At 40.9% G+C, this 15,928-nt stretch overlaps 1 long non-coding RNA gene and 1 pseudogene across 1 annotated transcript in view; both read left to right on the forward strand.

Moving 5' to 3' along the window:
• The window catches only part of LOC145654142 (uncharacterized), a 44,528-nt gene that overhangs the window by 4,671 nt on the left and 23,929 nt on the right, over positions 1-15,928 (forward strand). The window lies entirely within an intron of this gene.
• On the forward strand, positions 1,742-8,035 carry LOC145654143 (NLR family CARD domain-containing protein 3-like; annotated as a pseudogene).

Below are 15,928 nucleotides of genomic sequence, written 5' to 3' on the forward strand. Positions count from 1 at the left end.
CATGTAAACATAGATAGTGAGGGGTTAACACTTGTGTAACAGTTGATTAATCTGCTTGTATTATTCCTAGAAATACAAAAATCTTGGTGTTATCTTTGATCCAGAGCTCAGATTTGATCAGCAAATCAATTCTGTTATTAGGAATAATTTTTACAAGTTCAGAGAAATTTCCCAAAATCAAATTCTTTGTTCATGCTTAGGAACAAGTCATCTACTCACTGGCACTCAGAGTTGTTCAGATCAGCTGTTGGCTGTTCTAAAATCTCGGCTGAAGCTGAAGTGTGACTGTGTCTGTTCCACAGTCTTGACTGAAGCTGAAGTGTGACTGTGTCTGTTCTACATTCTCGACTGAAGCTGAAGTGTGACTGTGTCTGTTCTACAGTCTCGACTGAAGCTGAAGTGTGACTGTGTCTGTTCCACAGTCTCGACTGAAGCTGAAGTGTGACTGTGTCTGTTCCACAGTCTCGACTGAAGCTGAAGTGTGACTGTGTCTGTTCAGTTGCAGCACTGAGGCTGTGGAACAGTCCTTCTCTGAATATCAGCTCTGCTCCCTCTTGTGCAGATTTCAAACACTTCTTTTTACTCTGACATTTTCATTTCTCTGTCCATGTTTATGTTTGATGGCACATTTCCTTTTGTTTTACATTTCACAGGTTTTTGTTAAGATATTTTTCCTAACTTTCCACAGCACTTTGATCATTGCTGTTGTGGTAAATGTGCTCTATAAATAAAATGTACTTATTTTCTAACAAATCATCTTGTAAAGGAGCCCTTTTGTCTGTTTTGCTTTCCCGTGTCGTCCTTTGTTTATTGTTGCATCTGTGTGTTGTCCTTCTCCCTGCTCCTCCCACCATTCCTGCCACTCCCCAGCCTAACTCCACCCACCATTCCTGCCAAAGCCCCAGCCTAACTCCTCCCACCATTCCGGCCACTTTCCAGCCTAACTCCTCCCACCATTCCTGCCACTGCCCAGCCTAACTCCACCCACCATTCCTGCCACTCCCCAGCCTAATTCCACCTACCATTCCTGCCACTCTCCAGCCTAACTCCACCCACCATTCCTGCCACTCCCCAGCCTAACTCCTCCCACCATTCCTGCCACTCCCCAGCCTAACTGCTCCCACCATTCCTGCCACTCCCCAGCCTAACTCCTCCCACCATTCCTGCCACTTTTCAGCCTAACTCCACCCACCATTCCTGCCACTTTCTGACCTAACTCCACCTGCCATTTCAGCCACTTGTCCTTAGTCTCTGCATTGTTCTCTTCCCAGATTCCTCCATGTATATACTTCTCCTGTTTCCTGTCTTCCTGTTCTTGTTTGTTGACCTTTGTTTTCTTGTGGCTGAGTGTGTTTAGCACATTTGCTTTACTTTCACTTTCTATTAAATGCCTTTTTGAGTTTCTACACTCACACCTGCATCCTGATCCTTTCTGCTGCCGCACACCAGGCAGCATCACAGATCTATTATGAAATGCAGAAACACAAGTGTTGATAATATATAATCTTGTATAATATCTACTTGTCTGTATAATCATGTGTTGTGCAGGTATGAATGTGCTACATATTCCTCCATAAAGCTCTGTTGTGTTTGTCCACAGTGTACAAAGAGAAAAAGCAGAACTCACCTACAGAAAACAATTGGAGTCCATATTCAAGGTATGTAAGTGTGGGGGTGATTTCTAGTATATTTGGGTTTTAGGATGTAACAGAAGTAATAAGATTACTTTTTCCATTAAGTAATGAGTACAGTAATCCCATTACAATTTTAGATAAGTGATGAGTAATGCATTACTTTTTTTAAGTAACTACCCAAACACTGCCAGAATGTTCTCCATCATGAAACAAAATCATGTAGTGATCTCTCTCTGTAACATGGTGGTGTTTTTTTGATTGTCTGTTGCTGTTTATTCCTAACCAGGAGCTGGAGCACAAAGTCGTCTCTCCGGTGAAGAAGGAGCTGAAGAAGTTTAAGAAGCTGCTGAGTCCAGATTACCCAGCATGCTCTGAGAGAGAGATGGAGGATGAGGAGGATCAGAGCAGTGCCAGAGAGGGGGCGCTGAAGATCACACTGCATGTGCTGGGGAACATGAACCAGATAGACCTCGCTAACACACTACAGACCAGTAAGAGCTCTGGATCATGGCTTTATGATGACAGTATCACTATAACTAAATTTTGTCCTCTGTGTTTGTGCAAAGTGTTTCATGGTTTTGATAAATGGTTTTGATAAACTTCAACATCAAAGATAACAAGAAAATAAAATATTTGTGATCATGTTCTTCTGTTTATTAGAGCTATTCTCTGAATATCAACGAAATCTCAAACACAAACTAATGGATACATTTAAAATAATTAATGAAGGAATTTCCCAACAAGGAAGCTCAACTCTTCTGAATGAGATCTACACAGAGCTCTACATCACAGAGGGAGGGAGTGGGGAGGTCAATAATGAACACGAGGTGAGACAGATTGAGACAGCATCCAGGAGACCAGCAACACAGGAGACACCCATCAAATGCAATGACCTCTTTAAAGACAAACCCATCAGAAGAGTGCTGACTAAAGGAGTTGCTGGAATTGGGAAAACGGTCTCTGTTCAGAAGTTCATTCTGGACTGGGCTGAAGGAAGAGCAAATCAGGACGTCCTCTTCATATTTCCACTTCCTTTTAGGGAGCTGAATTTGATGAAGGAGAAAATGTTCAGTCTGATGGATCTGCTTCATCACTTTTTCCCAGAAACAAAACAATTACAATTAATACACTGTGATGCTTACAAAGTCATTTTCATCTTTGATGGTCTGGATGAGTGTCGACTTCCTCTAGATTTCCAGAACAATGAGAACTTGTGGAATGTAACAGAGTCGACCTCGGTGTATGTGCTGCTGACAAACCTCATCAAGGGGAATCTGCTTCCCTCTGCTCTCTTCTGGATAACCTCTCGACCTGCAGCAGCCAATCAGATCCCTCCTGAGTGTGTTGATCAGGTAACAGAGGTACGAGGGTTCAGTGACCCTCAGAAAGAGGAGTACTTCAGGAAGAGAATCAGTGATCAGAGCCTGGCCAACAAAATCATCACACACATGAAGTCATCAAGAAGCCTCTACATCATGTGTCGCATTCCAGTCTTCTGTTGGATTGCAGCCACTGTTCTAGAGAGAATGTTGGGTGAAGCAGAGAGTGGAGAGATCCCCAAGACTCTGACTCAAATGTTCACACACTTTCTGATCTTTCAGATCAAACACAAGGATAGAAAGTACCATGGAAACACTGACACTGATCCTCAACAGACTAAAAAGACAATTCTGGCACTGGGAAAACTGGCTTTCCAACAGCTGGAAAAGGGCAACCTGATCTTCTATGAGGAAGACCTAAGAGAGTGTGGCATTGATGTCAAAGTAGTGTCACTGTACTCAGGAGTGTGTACCCAAATCTTCAGAGAGGAGTCTGGGCTTCACCTGGGGAAGGTGTTCAGCTTTGTGCATCTGAGCATTCAGGAGTTTCTGGCTGCTTTATATGCATATCTCTCCTTCATCTCCAAAAAGAAAAAATGTGTTGAAACAGCAAAAGAAAGGTCTCTTTAAAAGATCAACCATGTCTGACTTCCTTATGAATGCAGTGGACAAGGCCTTACAGAGTGAGAATGAACATCTGGACCTTTTCCTCCGCTTCCTTCTGGGTCTCTCACTGGAGTCCAATCAGACTCTCTTACAAGGCCTACTGACACAGAGGAAAAGAAGCTCTCACAGCAAAGAGGAAACAGTCAACTACATCAAGGAGAAGATCAGGGAGAATCCCTCTCCAGAGAAATCCATCAATCTGTTCCACTGTCTGAATGAACTAAAGGATCATTCTCTAGTACAGGAAGTCCAGACATACCTAAGCAGAGGAGGTGACCATTGTCTCCATGGAGCCAGTCTCTCTCCAGCTCAGTGGTCAGCTCTGGTGTTTGTGTTGCTGAACTCAGAAGAGGAGCTGGATGAGTTTGACCTGAGTAAATATGACCCATCAGAGGAATGTCTACTGAGACTGCTTCCAGTGGTCACAGCATCCAGAAAAGCTGTGTGAGTATTTTCATTCATAAACACATTACTGCACTGGTGTTAGTACATCATGATATCCATCATAAGGTACTTTTGTTAATTTGTAAGTGTTTCCTAAACCCCTTTGTAACTAATGTATCATGTACCCTAATTACTATTTAAGGTGTTAGCTGAACCACTCAGTAATCCTAAAGAATTTACACACACACACACACACACACACACACACACACACACACACACACACACACACACACACACACACACACACAACCATCTCTCTTTTACCCACATTAACATTCTCTTTCACATTTTCACAGCCAGTTATGGAAACAGATGCAGGCCAAGATGTAACATGTGTAAAACATAATAAATTTACCTGAATTAATTATAATTACAAAGATATTAGAGTAAATTCTGTTGTGTAGCCCAGTGTAGGTGAGAATGTGTAACTAACTTTAGAAAATTACTCATCTGAGTTGTATTTCTGAGCTGGTGTATGCAAAGTAGTCTTGTTTTTTTTTTCCACTTTTCCTGAACATGTTTCTGTTTCTGTGTGTCTGCCCTTTTTACCAAAGTCTGCTGTTTGGTCTTCCTAGTGCTGACCTTTGCCTGTTAACACTGTTTGCTTTTTGGACTGTGGACTGGTTGTTGTTCCTCGTATTTAAATGAGACTTTTTCCCATTTTATACAAACCAGCGCTGGACTCTGCTCCTGCCCTCCCGCTGACAGTGAGAACAAAGATGAGCACAGCAGTGGGGGAAGATGAGAACAAAACTACATAGACCAGAGTTTGGACTACAACTCAGAATAATGGGTTCAGTCTTCTGTATATGACCCATAATAGTCCACATATTCAAACCAGCTGATGGACAAACCTGAAAACATAAATACCTGTTGTGATGGTGGCGGCACAGAGGAAGCGAAAGGCAAGGTTGAGCCAAAGTGCTCTTTATTCTGCATTGTCAATACGTGAAAAACCACAACAAATTATCAACGATACTCAGTCCTAACACTCTGTGTAGCGATGTACAGGGTGGAAGTGAGTAGTCCGGCGTTCCACTAATGTGCAGCGCTTTCTCTCAGGACCTGTGAGTTTAAATAGAGAGAGAGAACACGGGACAGGTGAAGGTGATTAGTAGGCAGGGGACTGGGAACAAGGCAGGGATGTAGTGCGCTCCCTAGCAGGAGTGGGCGTGTCCCTCCTTCTGGATGCCCGGCCAACCGTGACACCTGGCAAATATAAGCAATCCCTTAAAACTGTTTAAAAAAAGAAATGACAGGTCTTCTCTCTGACTAGTCACTGTTGTGTCTGAAAATAATCATAGTTTACTAAGCAAGTCTTTACTAAATAAATAAATCTTTATTTATTTATCTTTGATCCATGTTTATTCAGTGAATACATGGTAATATTTTACATTTCCCTTGTTCAAGATTATTGAAACTGATATTGAAGGCCTTGCATAGTGTGTCTCTAAAAGAGCAACTTTGTTAAAGAGTAGCTTCTCGTCTTCTATTAATATGAGCTCCTGGCTGCACCCACAAACGCTGCTCTCTCAGGCTCAAGTGGTGATCTTCAGCTGGGTCCTGCCTGAGACACCCAGCAGATGCAGCAGGACTAGAGCAGGTGAAGGGTACTGTGGAGAGACAGGCTGAGGGGATGGAGATGGACATTCTTCTCCACACACATCAGTTCCTCCTCTTATCCTAAGAGACACTGATGAGCCAGTATATCCAGGGCTTTCTCCTCTTCTGGGGTTTGTGTGGATATCACTCCCCACTGCTCAGTGTGAACTGCCTGCACTTAATCTCTGCACAATATCATCACACTGCTTCTTTCTCTGTTACACAAACTAACAGTTTTGTTCAGTTTCCTCCACAGGAATATGGAACTCCATGATTATAAAATTGTATTCACCCTTCTGTGATGTTTAACAGGTTAAGGAGGATGCGGGGACGAGGCACGTTAAACATAACATACATTTTAATCATAAGCACAACTCAACACACACAAACACACTACATAGGTCAAACACCGACAACCTTGACGATACGACACGAGACTTATATACACTCATGACAATTACACACAACAAGGATCAGGTGCACAACACAAGAGGGCGTGGCAATACGGACAGACACGCACACGCACACATTTGAGGGGTTAGGGGCTGTACCATGACACTTCTGTCTGTCCTCCAATACTTTAGTGTCTGAATCAGTGGCTGTTTATACTGTTAGTGTCTTTGATCAGTTTATAGTAATTCAGTTTGCACTGTCAATGTATTGTTTGCCTGTTGACTTGTGGGACTGTTTCCAAACTTAGTGAGCAGTGGAGCTAACAAAGAAGCAGTTTTAATTTGTTTATTTTCTTGTTAACAGTGCTCTGAATTAACACACCTCACACACAGTGTGTCACCCCCCCCCCCCAACACCACACATTGTAACTTTTTGTGTGTGTGGTTGTGTGGGGGTGAGGCAGTGTGATTGTGATTATGTGTTTGCATTTGTGTAAGCATGTGTGTGCGCACATGCTCATTAGCATAGGGTGTGTGTGCGTGTACTGATCTGTAAATGTGAGGGGTTTTTCTCCTTCTCTCTGCAGGCTGGATAACTGCAGTATTACAGATGAAGGCTGTGCTGCTCTGGCTTCAGCTCTGAGGTCAAACCCCTCATCACACCTGAGAGAGCTGAATCTGAACTTCAATAAACCAGGTGACTCAGGAGTGAAGCAGCTCTCTGCTCTACTGGAGGATCCACACTGTAAACTGGAGAAACTACAGTGAGTTACTGATTTACTGTCTCTTTATATATACACACACACACACACACACAAGCACACATACATACACATACAGTCAAACCCAATATCCTCGCACACATATGCGCACACTCAATATCATCAGTCAGTATCCTCAAACACACACGCACAAATACACACTGTCATTAAGCTCTCTCTCTCCCTCTCTCTCTCACACACACAAACACACAGTCAGTATCCTCTCACGTGTACACATTCAGTATCCACACACACACACACATGCACACACAAACATGGAGTCAATATCCCCACACACACAAATACATACACACAGATATAATTGCTATTACCCTCTTCCTCTTTCTGACACACACATTCCATCACTGTATTAATTAGATTCACATTTACTCACTCACACACTCACTCACTCATTCTCTCTATATACACACACACCATCACTGCATCACTATCACAACATGTGTATGTATACTGATCTGTAAGTGTGAGGAATTTCTCCTTCTCTCTACAGGCTGTATAACTGCAGTATTACAGATCAAGGTTGTGCTGCTCTGGCTTCAGCTCTGAGGTCAAACCCCTCATCACACCTGAGAGAGCTGAATCTGAACCACAATAAACCAGGAGACTCAGGAGTGAAGCAGCTCTCTGCTCTACTGGAGGATCCACACTGTAAACTGGAGAAACTACAGTGAGTTACTGACTTTCTCTCTCTCACATACACACAGGCACACACAGACACACACACAGTCAATATCCTCTCACTCTCACACGCAAGCACACACACACACACAGCATGAGAGGATGTTGTCAGTATCCTCTCACACACGCTGTCAGTATCCTCACACACACACACACACACACACACACACACACACACACACACACACACACACACACACACTCAATATCATCACACTCACAGTCAGTATCCTCATGCACACGCGCGCGCACACACACATACCATCAGAATCCTCTCACACACACACACACAGTCATTATCCTCTCTCACTGACACACACACACACACACACACCTTTCCGTAACACCCCTCCCCATACACAAACAACAAAACATGCCCAAAACGTCAACATCTGGAAAGAGCATCTGCCACTACATTTTCTGAACCCTTTTTATGTTTGATGTCAATATTAAACACTTGTTTAATCAGAGACCAACGCATTAAGCGTTGATTGGCATTAGCCATATTCTGCAAGAACACGAGCGGATTGTAATCAGTGTATATGGTAATGGGGCCCGGACGACCACCAAGGTACACCTCAAAATGTTGTAACACTAGGAGGAGCGCAAGGGCCTCCTTCTCAATAGTGCTATAGGCCATCTGATGTTTCACAAACTTTCTAGAAAAATTACAAATAGGGTGATCTAGACCTTGTGAGTCCTCTTGCAGGAGGACAGCACCGGCTCCACTACCACTGGCATCTACCTCAAGTGTAAAAGGACGAGTAAAATCAGCGGTTGCTAGAACAGGAGTGCTGAATCAGCTTTCACTGAGTCAAATGCATCTTGACAGGGTTGTGACCATTCAAAAAGGGTGGTGTCACAAAGCAAATTTGTGAGGGGTTAAACAACATCAGAGAAGTTCCTACAAAAGCAACGATAAAAACCTGCCATGCCCAAAAAGCGTCGGAGTTGTCTTTTCATCTCTGGGGCAGGAAAAGACTTGATTGCTTGTACTTTGGCATCAATAGGACGCACACTACCACAACCCACCAGTTTCCCCAAGTAGGCAACCTCACTCTTACCAAAATCACATTTTTCAAGATTAAGCACAATGGAGGCATCCAATAGCTTCTTAAAAACAAGATCAAGCAACTGTACATGTTGTTCCCAAGTTTTGGTATACACAACCACATCATCCAAACAGACTTCACAGTTAGGCACGTCATCTAAAATCATAATCATCAAACGCTGAAAGGTAGAAGGGCATTTTAAGACTGAAAGGCATTACCGTCTATTGTAGAAAACAGTCAGGGGTAGCAAATGCCAAAATGTCAGATGCATGAGAGGTTAATGGAGCTTGCTAATATCCCTAAAGTAAATCAAGCTTACTTACAAATCTAGCTGAACCCCACCTTATCCACACAATCCTCCATTCTAGGCATTGGGAAGGAACCAGAAACAATAACTGCATTAATTTTTCTGTAGTCAGTGTAGAAGCGGTATGTGCCATCTGGTTTTAGCACCAGAAAGCATGGGGAACACCAGGCACTAACACTAGGGATAGCAAGATGATTTTCTAACAAATACTTGGTTTCTTGATTTAGCAATGTACATTTCTGGGGATTGGTGTGATATGGGTGTTGTCTAATGGGTGAATGAGAATCAACATCAATGTCATGCTGAAGGACAGTTGTACGAGTGGAAACGTCTGAAAATAATGTGAGGTATTTCTGAATGAGACTGCTGATGAGAGTGCTCTGGGTGAAGGCTTAGACTCAAGGGGCTCATCGTCATTGGAGTTTCCTGATTCCATTTCCAACCCCAAAAGTGGGATCCTCGTGGAGGGACTCCTTCACCTTCATTGAAGAGTACATAAAGCGATCGGAATCCACGTCTGACCGGAGACTACTGTTGTCATAGTTCTCACATTAACAAGGGAGATAACCAGAGACAGGTATGACACATGGGTGGGGTGTGGCAATGAAGACACACACACGTGACGTCAAACAAACAGCGAGGAGTCTAGGAGGAGGGGGCCATGCCATGACAGTGTATATTTATATATGTGACATCTGCTCTGATCTTTGACGTGGGATCCAGTCAGGAGAGTGGAGGGGAGCAAGGTGACTCCCATGATGCTGTGTGCCTGTCACGTCTACAGACCGGAGCATTCCCCGTTTCCCAGGCAACCTAGTAACTTCTGGGGTTTTGTCATTCTCTATGGTTGCCTGTCTCCTCCCCTTTGTCTCCAACTGTTTCTGATGTATCCCTGATTATAGTCTTATAAAAAAAAAAAACGTTCCTATGTATCTTGTTTGACAGTTATTGTTTCTCCTCGCTTATGGTTAGCTTTTGTTTCTCCTTGTGCCTTCGTTGATATGTGTTTGATAATATGTCTCTCTTGGTTGTTGGTTAGTTCTCGTCGGTCTTTGTTTCGCTTTGTTTTGGTTAGAGTGTGTTTGTCTTTCATTGTGTTTGTGATAAGAACCTGTGTTACACCTAGCTCCTTGCTCCTGTTTTGTTTGTTTATATCTCATTTGTGCTCTCCCTCTGTGTTTGCCGTCTACGCTGCCTTTCCCGTAAATGCTTACCCGGTATTGCTGTCTGTCTTTGATTTTGTTCAGTGTTTGTTTGTTTATTAAAACTAAGTGTTTCTTTATCCTATTTGTCACGATCGTTTTGGTTTTACTTGTTAGTTCCATTTCACGTAACACGCAAGGTGTCGGCACTTCACACGTGTGTTCCTGTTGTTTTTCTATCCTTTATATTTCATTTTGTTAAAATCATGCTATATGGAGCTGTCTTTAATCGTATTAGCTTTTCAAAGCTTCAAATGTGAAGTTTTACATTCATTTTTGTAGACATTTGTTAATCCCAGTTATCTCACTCTTTCTTGCATTATGCACTGGCTCAACGTATCACTGTATGTGACAGTTTCTCTTTCGAAAGCTTGCCTGAATGTTGGCATATTTTGAAAGTTTTCAGTCTGTTCTGCCTTGCTTTCCTTTATGCAGTTTTCCATGCTTGGTTAAATATGTGGGTTCAGAGCTGGAATAAATAATAACATACCCATTAAAGATGCTCCTACATGCTGCAGTGTGTCTTTCCATTTTTTATTTTTGTTTATTTATTTTTTTGGCAACTAATAAGTTAAAAACAATTTGCAGACACTTCAATACTGAACAAAGCAGAATATCCTGATAAATTTTTTTGATAGTTTACATCAGTGTCCAGGATACATTCCAAGAACAGATCTTAAGATTTACAGCATTTGGCAGGCGCTCTTATTCAAAGCAAATTACATTTTAAAGCAAATTCTAGCTGGTTATTCATTAATAGGTCTTTGTTATTGCTGTACATCAAAAAAGCTGTAATACCAATAATATACAAGAATCTTTCTAAAAAGAGCAAGAATTTGCCTCTCAAAAACAAGATATGCCTCTCTTGTCTGCATCAAAATTTCTGTTTGTCTTAAAAGTCAAATCCTAAAACCTTAGCCGGTTACTTATGCACAACCAGAATTTTTGATGCACTTTGTTCCTCACTGCACTAGTGCTCTGCATATGTAAAAATGAAGACCCAGAACATGCAAAGATGTCAACAAAATATAGAATAGTTGTTTTGAGGAATCTAAAATCTATGATTGTCAGTATTTGTTTATCACAGCATAATCACAGCTGCTAGCTAGTGTAACTAGTTAAGAGTGCATTTTGACCAATATCTACCTAAAGTAAGCTACTTTGAGTGGTTAACTACCTAACCTAGCTATTTCCTTTACTTAGCTATTTTGTCCTGACATGTTTGAATCAAAACGAAATGAAAATCTATCCTGATTGTTTGCTGAATCAATTCTTGATGAATTGTGAATTTAATTGTGAAATTGTGAAAGGTGAATTTAGCCACCTGGTCAAAGTGTAAAAGGAATGATTATTAAGGTTGTCTGCCAGATTTAGTTAAGAAAAAGAAAGAAACAAGTTCACATGAAATGGGCCTTAATGAAGACATTGCTTTAGCCAAAGAAATCTAATCAGTTTCAATGTACCATTACAGGAGGAGAAAAAACACCAAAATCTAGGTTGAAGTTTAAGGTAGCATGTTAACTAATCATCGGCATGTGAGTGACTATAACAGCTGATACCTGCTTGTAAAGTGTTCTTGAGTCTGAGAAAGGTGCTATATAAATGTTAATAATAATAATTATAATAATAATAATAATAATAGCTAGCAAGATTAAACAAAAAGCATCAGGGAGATGAGGAAGAAAATATGTTACTCACAGGTTTGTCAGCATGGGGAGATTTACATGTGGGTTCTTATAATGCGCCACATAAAAAAGTGAACAGAGCTCGAATGATGTGATATTGTTAAGGGACTGAGGGGGCAAAACATTCAATTAATATTAGAAATACAAGAAATTTTATACACATTTACCGTGTATATGTGAATGGTTTATACATTGAAAAAATGCATCAAAAACAAATAAGATGAACAGTTGCATAGCTGGATAGGCCTAATATATTAATGCCTAAGCAACCTCTGCGCTTGAGAGGAAATAAGATATTTTAACTTACACTAACTATCAATCAAAAGGTCCAGTAATACACAGCCCAGTAGTACATTTTAGTAATGCTAAAACGAGACAGCCGTGTTTATGTCATCACACCTGCTATTTGTGACGTCACAGAAGCAGACATATAAAAAGGCTTAACTGGTGTCATGGTTACCATTTCGACAGATTGCGCAAACTGGACAAACCAAACTACGAACTACAAGGATATTCAACAATTGTTATTTCACATTTTCCTGTGGATAAATTGGATTATTGTCAGTTATAGATTTCTCCGATATCAAAGGTAGGCCTAACTATCCTCTTTAAGGCAAACTGGGAAACGTCTATATGAAAAGAGTGCATAAAGGAAATAATTTCCATGTGTTATTTAGATTGAGACGTCGTGTGTTTATATACAAAGCGTATTATTTCTCTTGAAAAGTGCTGGGTTTTGGATTTGTTTCTGATGTCCCTCAAATTCGCATCCCTTTTATCATCGATGGCACGTGCGTTCACTTAAATCAGCGCTTGGTCTAAAAGGAAGAAAGTCCACATTTATGGCGTTTGTATACTTGTGGGCATTGAAAAGTATCAGCAATGTAGTTTAAAATATATTTGTAATGCAACTTTTGTATTTTGATTAAAAATAATTTTCGTTTCACGAAATATCTGTTGCGCTGCGTTTTGACATTGTGTGAAATTATAGGAGTTTTCAAATAATAATCATGAACGTTTTCAGATTCTGTCATTAGAAACACGATGACTAAAACATGCGTGTTACTTAAATTAACTAATAAATGAAGGAAAGATTGCTTGTAGATGAAACATTAACATTTTTACTTTCAAAAAGTGGTGTGGATAAAAATAGCCATTTAGGAATGTTACAATCTCATTTTCAACCGTAGTGACATGTAGCATCCCCATCATAATTTACGCATATGTCCGTGAACAAATTAAAATTGTTACTTGTGTGCTGATCATCTTAAGAGAATATTGAATAGATTAAGAAAAGTGTCATGGTCCGAGTCCTGCAGGGCAAGGAGCAGAACTCACAGACCTCTCTCGTCCCAGAAAAACATTTATTAGACACAAAAGATTAGTAATCAACGGTAACTGCACTCATATGTAACAAACCATTGCAGCGTGAACATAGGGACAGGCAGACACACACACAACGAGTACAACCAGTAAACAATGAACAATAACACTAACACGAACGTGTACACATGTACGATGACATCGAATGAAACACACACAGTTTAGAGGTATAATTTAATATTTATTTGTAAATTATTTAAAGATTTAATATATTTTCTGGTTTTCCCCAGTGAGATCAACATGAGGGGAACAGGAAGTACAAAGAAGAACTTCTTCCCTGATGTGAAGACCATCCCAGCTCCACAAAAAAGCCCTACAGAGGCAATGGCCAACCCAAATATTTCTCCTTTTCATTTCGTTAATTCGCACAGAGGAGGAAGCAGCATCTATTTCCCAGAAATTTCTGGAGTGCCCCAGAGGAAGCAATATAAACCTCAAGTCTCTCAAAACCTGAGAAAAACTGGCACGGGCACAACATTAGCAGCACTGCTGAAGGCCACGGATGGAAAAAATGGTGGAAAGTCAACAGGCAGACTCCTGGATGAAGGTCAGCGATGCAGCAAATCTCGGTTCCCTTCTCTGGTTGTAGAGCCACACACCAAGAGCAGTGCTGTGAGTGTGAAGGCTGATCACACTCCACCAGCTCCATCCATCTCAAGGCTACCCGCCCTCCACCCAAAGCTGGCTGCTCTCAAACAAAAAAGCCCCAAGCCTGCTGTGACCCTGCATGTCCCCCACAAACATGTCAGGGAAGTCCCAGGAAAGGTGCAGGACAAGCACAGTGAGGTGAACTCCACATTTTACACCAGGCCAGAAGTGGGTGAGGTCCTCTACCAGGACCTGGAGAGGCTAACGTCAGCCCGTCAGTGTGCCTCCAAGGTCGAAGCTTCCCAGCACCAGCATGACCTGAGCTGCCACAAACCGCTGCTCATCAGGAGGGCGACCTTGCATAAGGTAGAGAGCGGAGCTGGGCGCGCAGCTCCGCCTGCCCCCTCCCTGGTGCCACGTCGCAACCGTGTGCCCCGGCCGTGCAAGAATGAGCAAAAAACCAAGAGGCAGGACAAGTGCCAGGCTGGCCAGGCTGCCTCTACTTCCCCTGGACAGAAAGAAACATCTGTCGTGAAGATTTATTTCTCTCTGTTGTTAACAGGGAGAAGGAACTGTGGGCTTGACCAGTTGGGACAACAGACAGGTGAGCATAGGGGACCTTGCATCAATGGGTTAAAAAAAATGACTTCTTTTGACATTTATTTCACCCCCAAATACTAGAGTTTTGAGTTAATTTTCTATTAGGTTCTGTGTATCATTTAGCATTTCATCTGATAAACTAGAAAATGTACTAAATGATGGCACATCTAAGGATATTTGAGAATGGAGTCTGTAACGAAAACTGCAGCAAAAGAATCAAGAAAGAGATTACATATAAAACTGCTAAATTAACCTTGTATTTCATAATTAGTGAAGAAACAGTCATTGTAGGCAATAGTCCTGTTCAGATTTGTTTTATTTGTCTGTTGTGTCTTAGCACCTACACCTGTGCATGTGAAATGAATGGACTTCACCTGCTCTGTAGATGACCACGGTCAGTTGCCTTACGGCCTCTGTAAGCAACAGAAACCTTCAGGACCATGTTTGCACATTTGCTCTCCAACCTGGGATTGTCTGACATCCAGCATTCCTGACACTTATTACTTCCTGAGAAAAAAAATCTTTAAATAAATGCAATTTTAAATGTATGCAGAGATGTTGGTCTGTGATATTTCTGGTTCAGTTATATTGAGTGTTTCTCCATTTCCTCTAGGATGACTAAAAAGACAACCTCCAGTACAAAACTAAAAATGGGTGTACGTTTGTTGTCTTTCTTCACAACTGCTTCCTCTCCAACATATACATATTTGTGTTCTTTTCTTTCTACTGGACAATTACAACACACATTACATTTACTTTGACTTAAAGCACAAAGTTCCACTTCTCATCCACTTCTGACTACAGCTTTCTGCTACAACAAAAGACAATGTCAAACAAATAATACACAACCATCTTTTTAATCCATACAATAACTTACTGACAAAGGAGTAAACCAAACAAATAAAATGGTGAGATACATTTACTGATTCTGCTCCATAGTTATTATTCAACTGAACATGAGATCAGAGTTCATACCAATAAACTCTTAACAAAACACTATCTGTACAATATATGCATCATATTTCTTCAGATTGTTTTTATTTTTTATCAGCACTATAAAACAACTTTATTTTAAACTTTAGTGTTATTATATTCTATAGTCTAATGTATTATAAAAATGTATTAAAATAAGTTTATTCTAAAATTGGTATAAAAAATATATTACAAAAATAAATGGTAACACTACGTGGTGCCACTGCCCACGTGGCTTCATGTTTTTGTTTTTGTTTTGTCAACGTGTCACCAAGTGCCTTGTGTTTACACTCCTTTAATCACATGTTGCCTTTGGGTATTTATTGTTAGGTTTATATACAGGTACCAGTTCCATGACTATACTTGATATGCAGGTGCTTGGTTATGTTGTTTTACGTATGTTCTAAGGAAAGGACACAAAGAGGTAAATTACAACACTATAAGTCGGACGCATAAAATATTAACAAATATATTCAACCACAAAGGCTAATTATTTACATTTATAGCATTTTGCTGACACTTTTTAAATTCTTTATTATTTGCTTTTATTATTTATTGTCACTTTGTTAACTAGTTAGCTATAGCGGGTGGTAGATTAGGAGTTTCAGCGTTTCAGAGA

Source organism: Electrophorus electricus, unplaced genomic scaffold (assembly GCF_041902795.1).
Source record: "Electrophorus electricus isolate QZ-2024a unplaced genomic scaffold, ASM4190279v1 Scaffold125, whole genome shotgun sequence".
In the NCBI taxonomy this organism is placed as follows: domain Eukaryota; kingdom Metazoa; phylum Chordata; class Actinopteri; order Gymnotiformes; family Gymnotidae; genus Electrophorus; species Electrophorus electricus.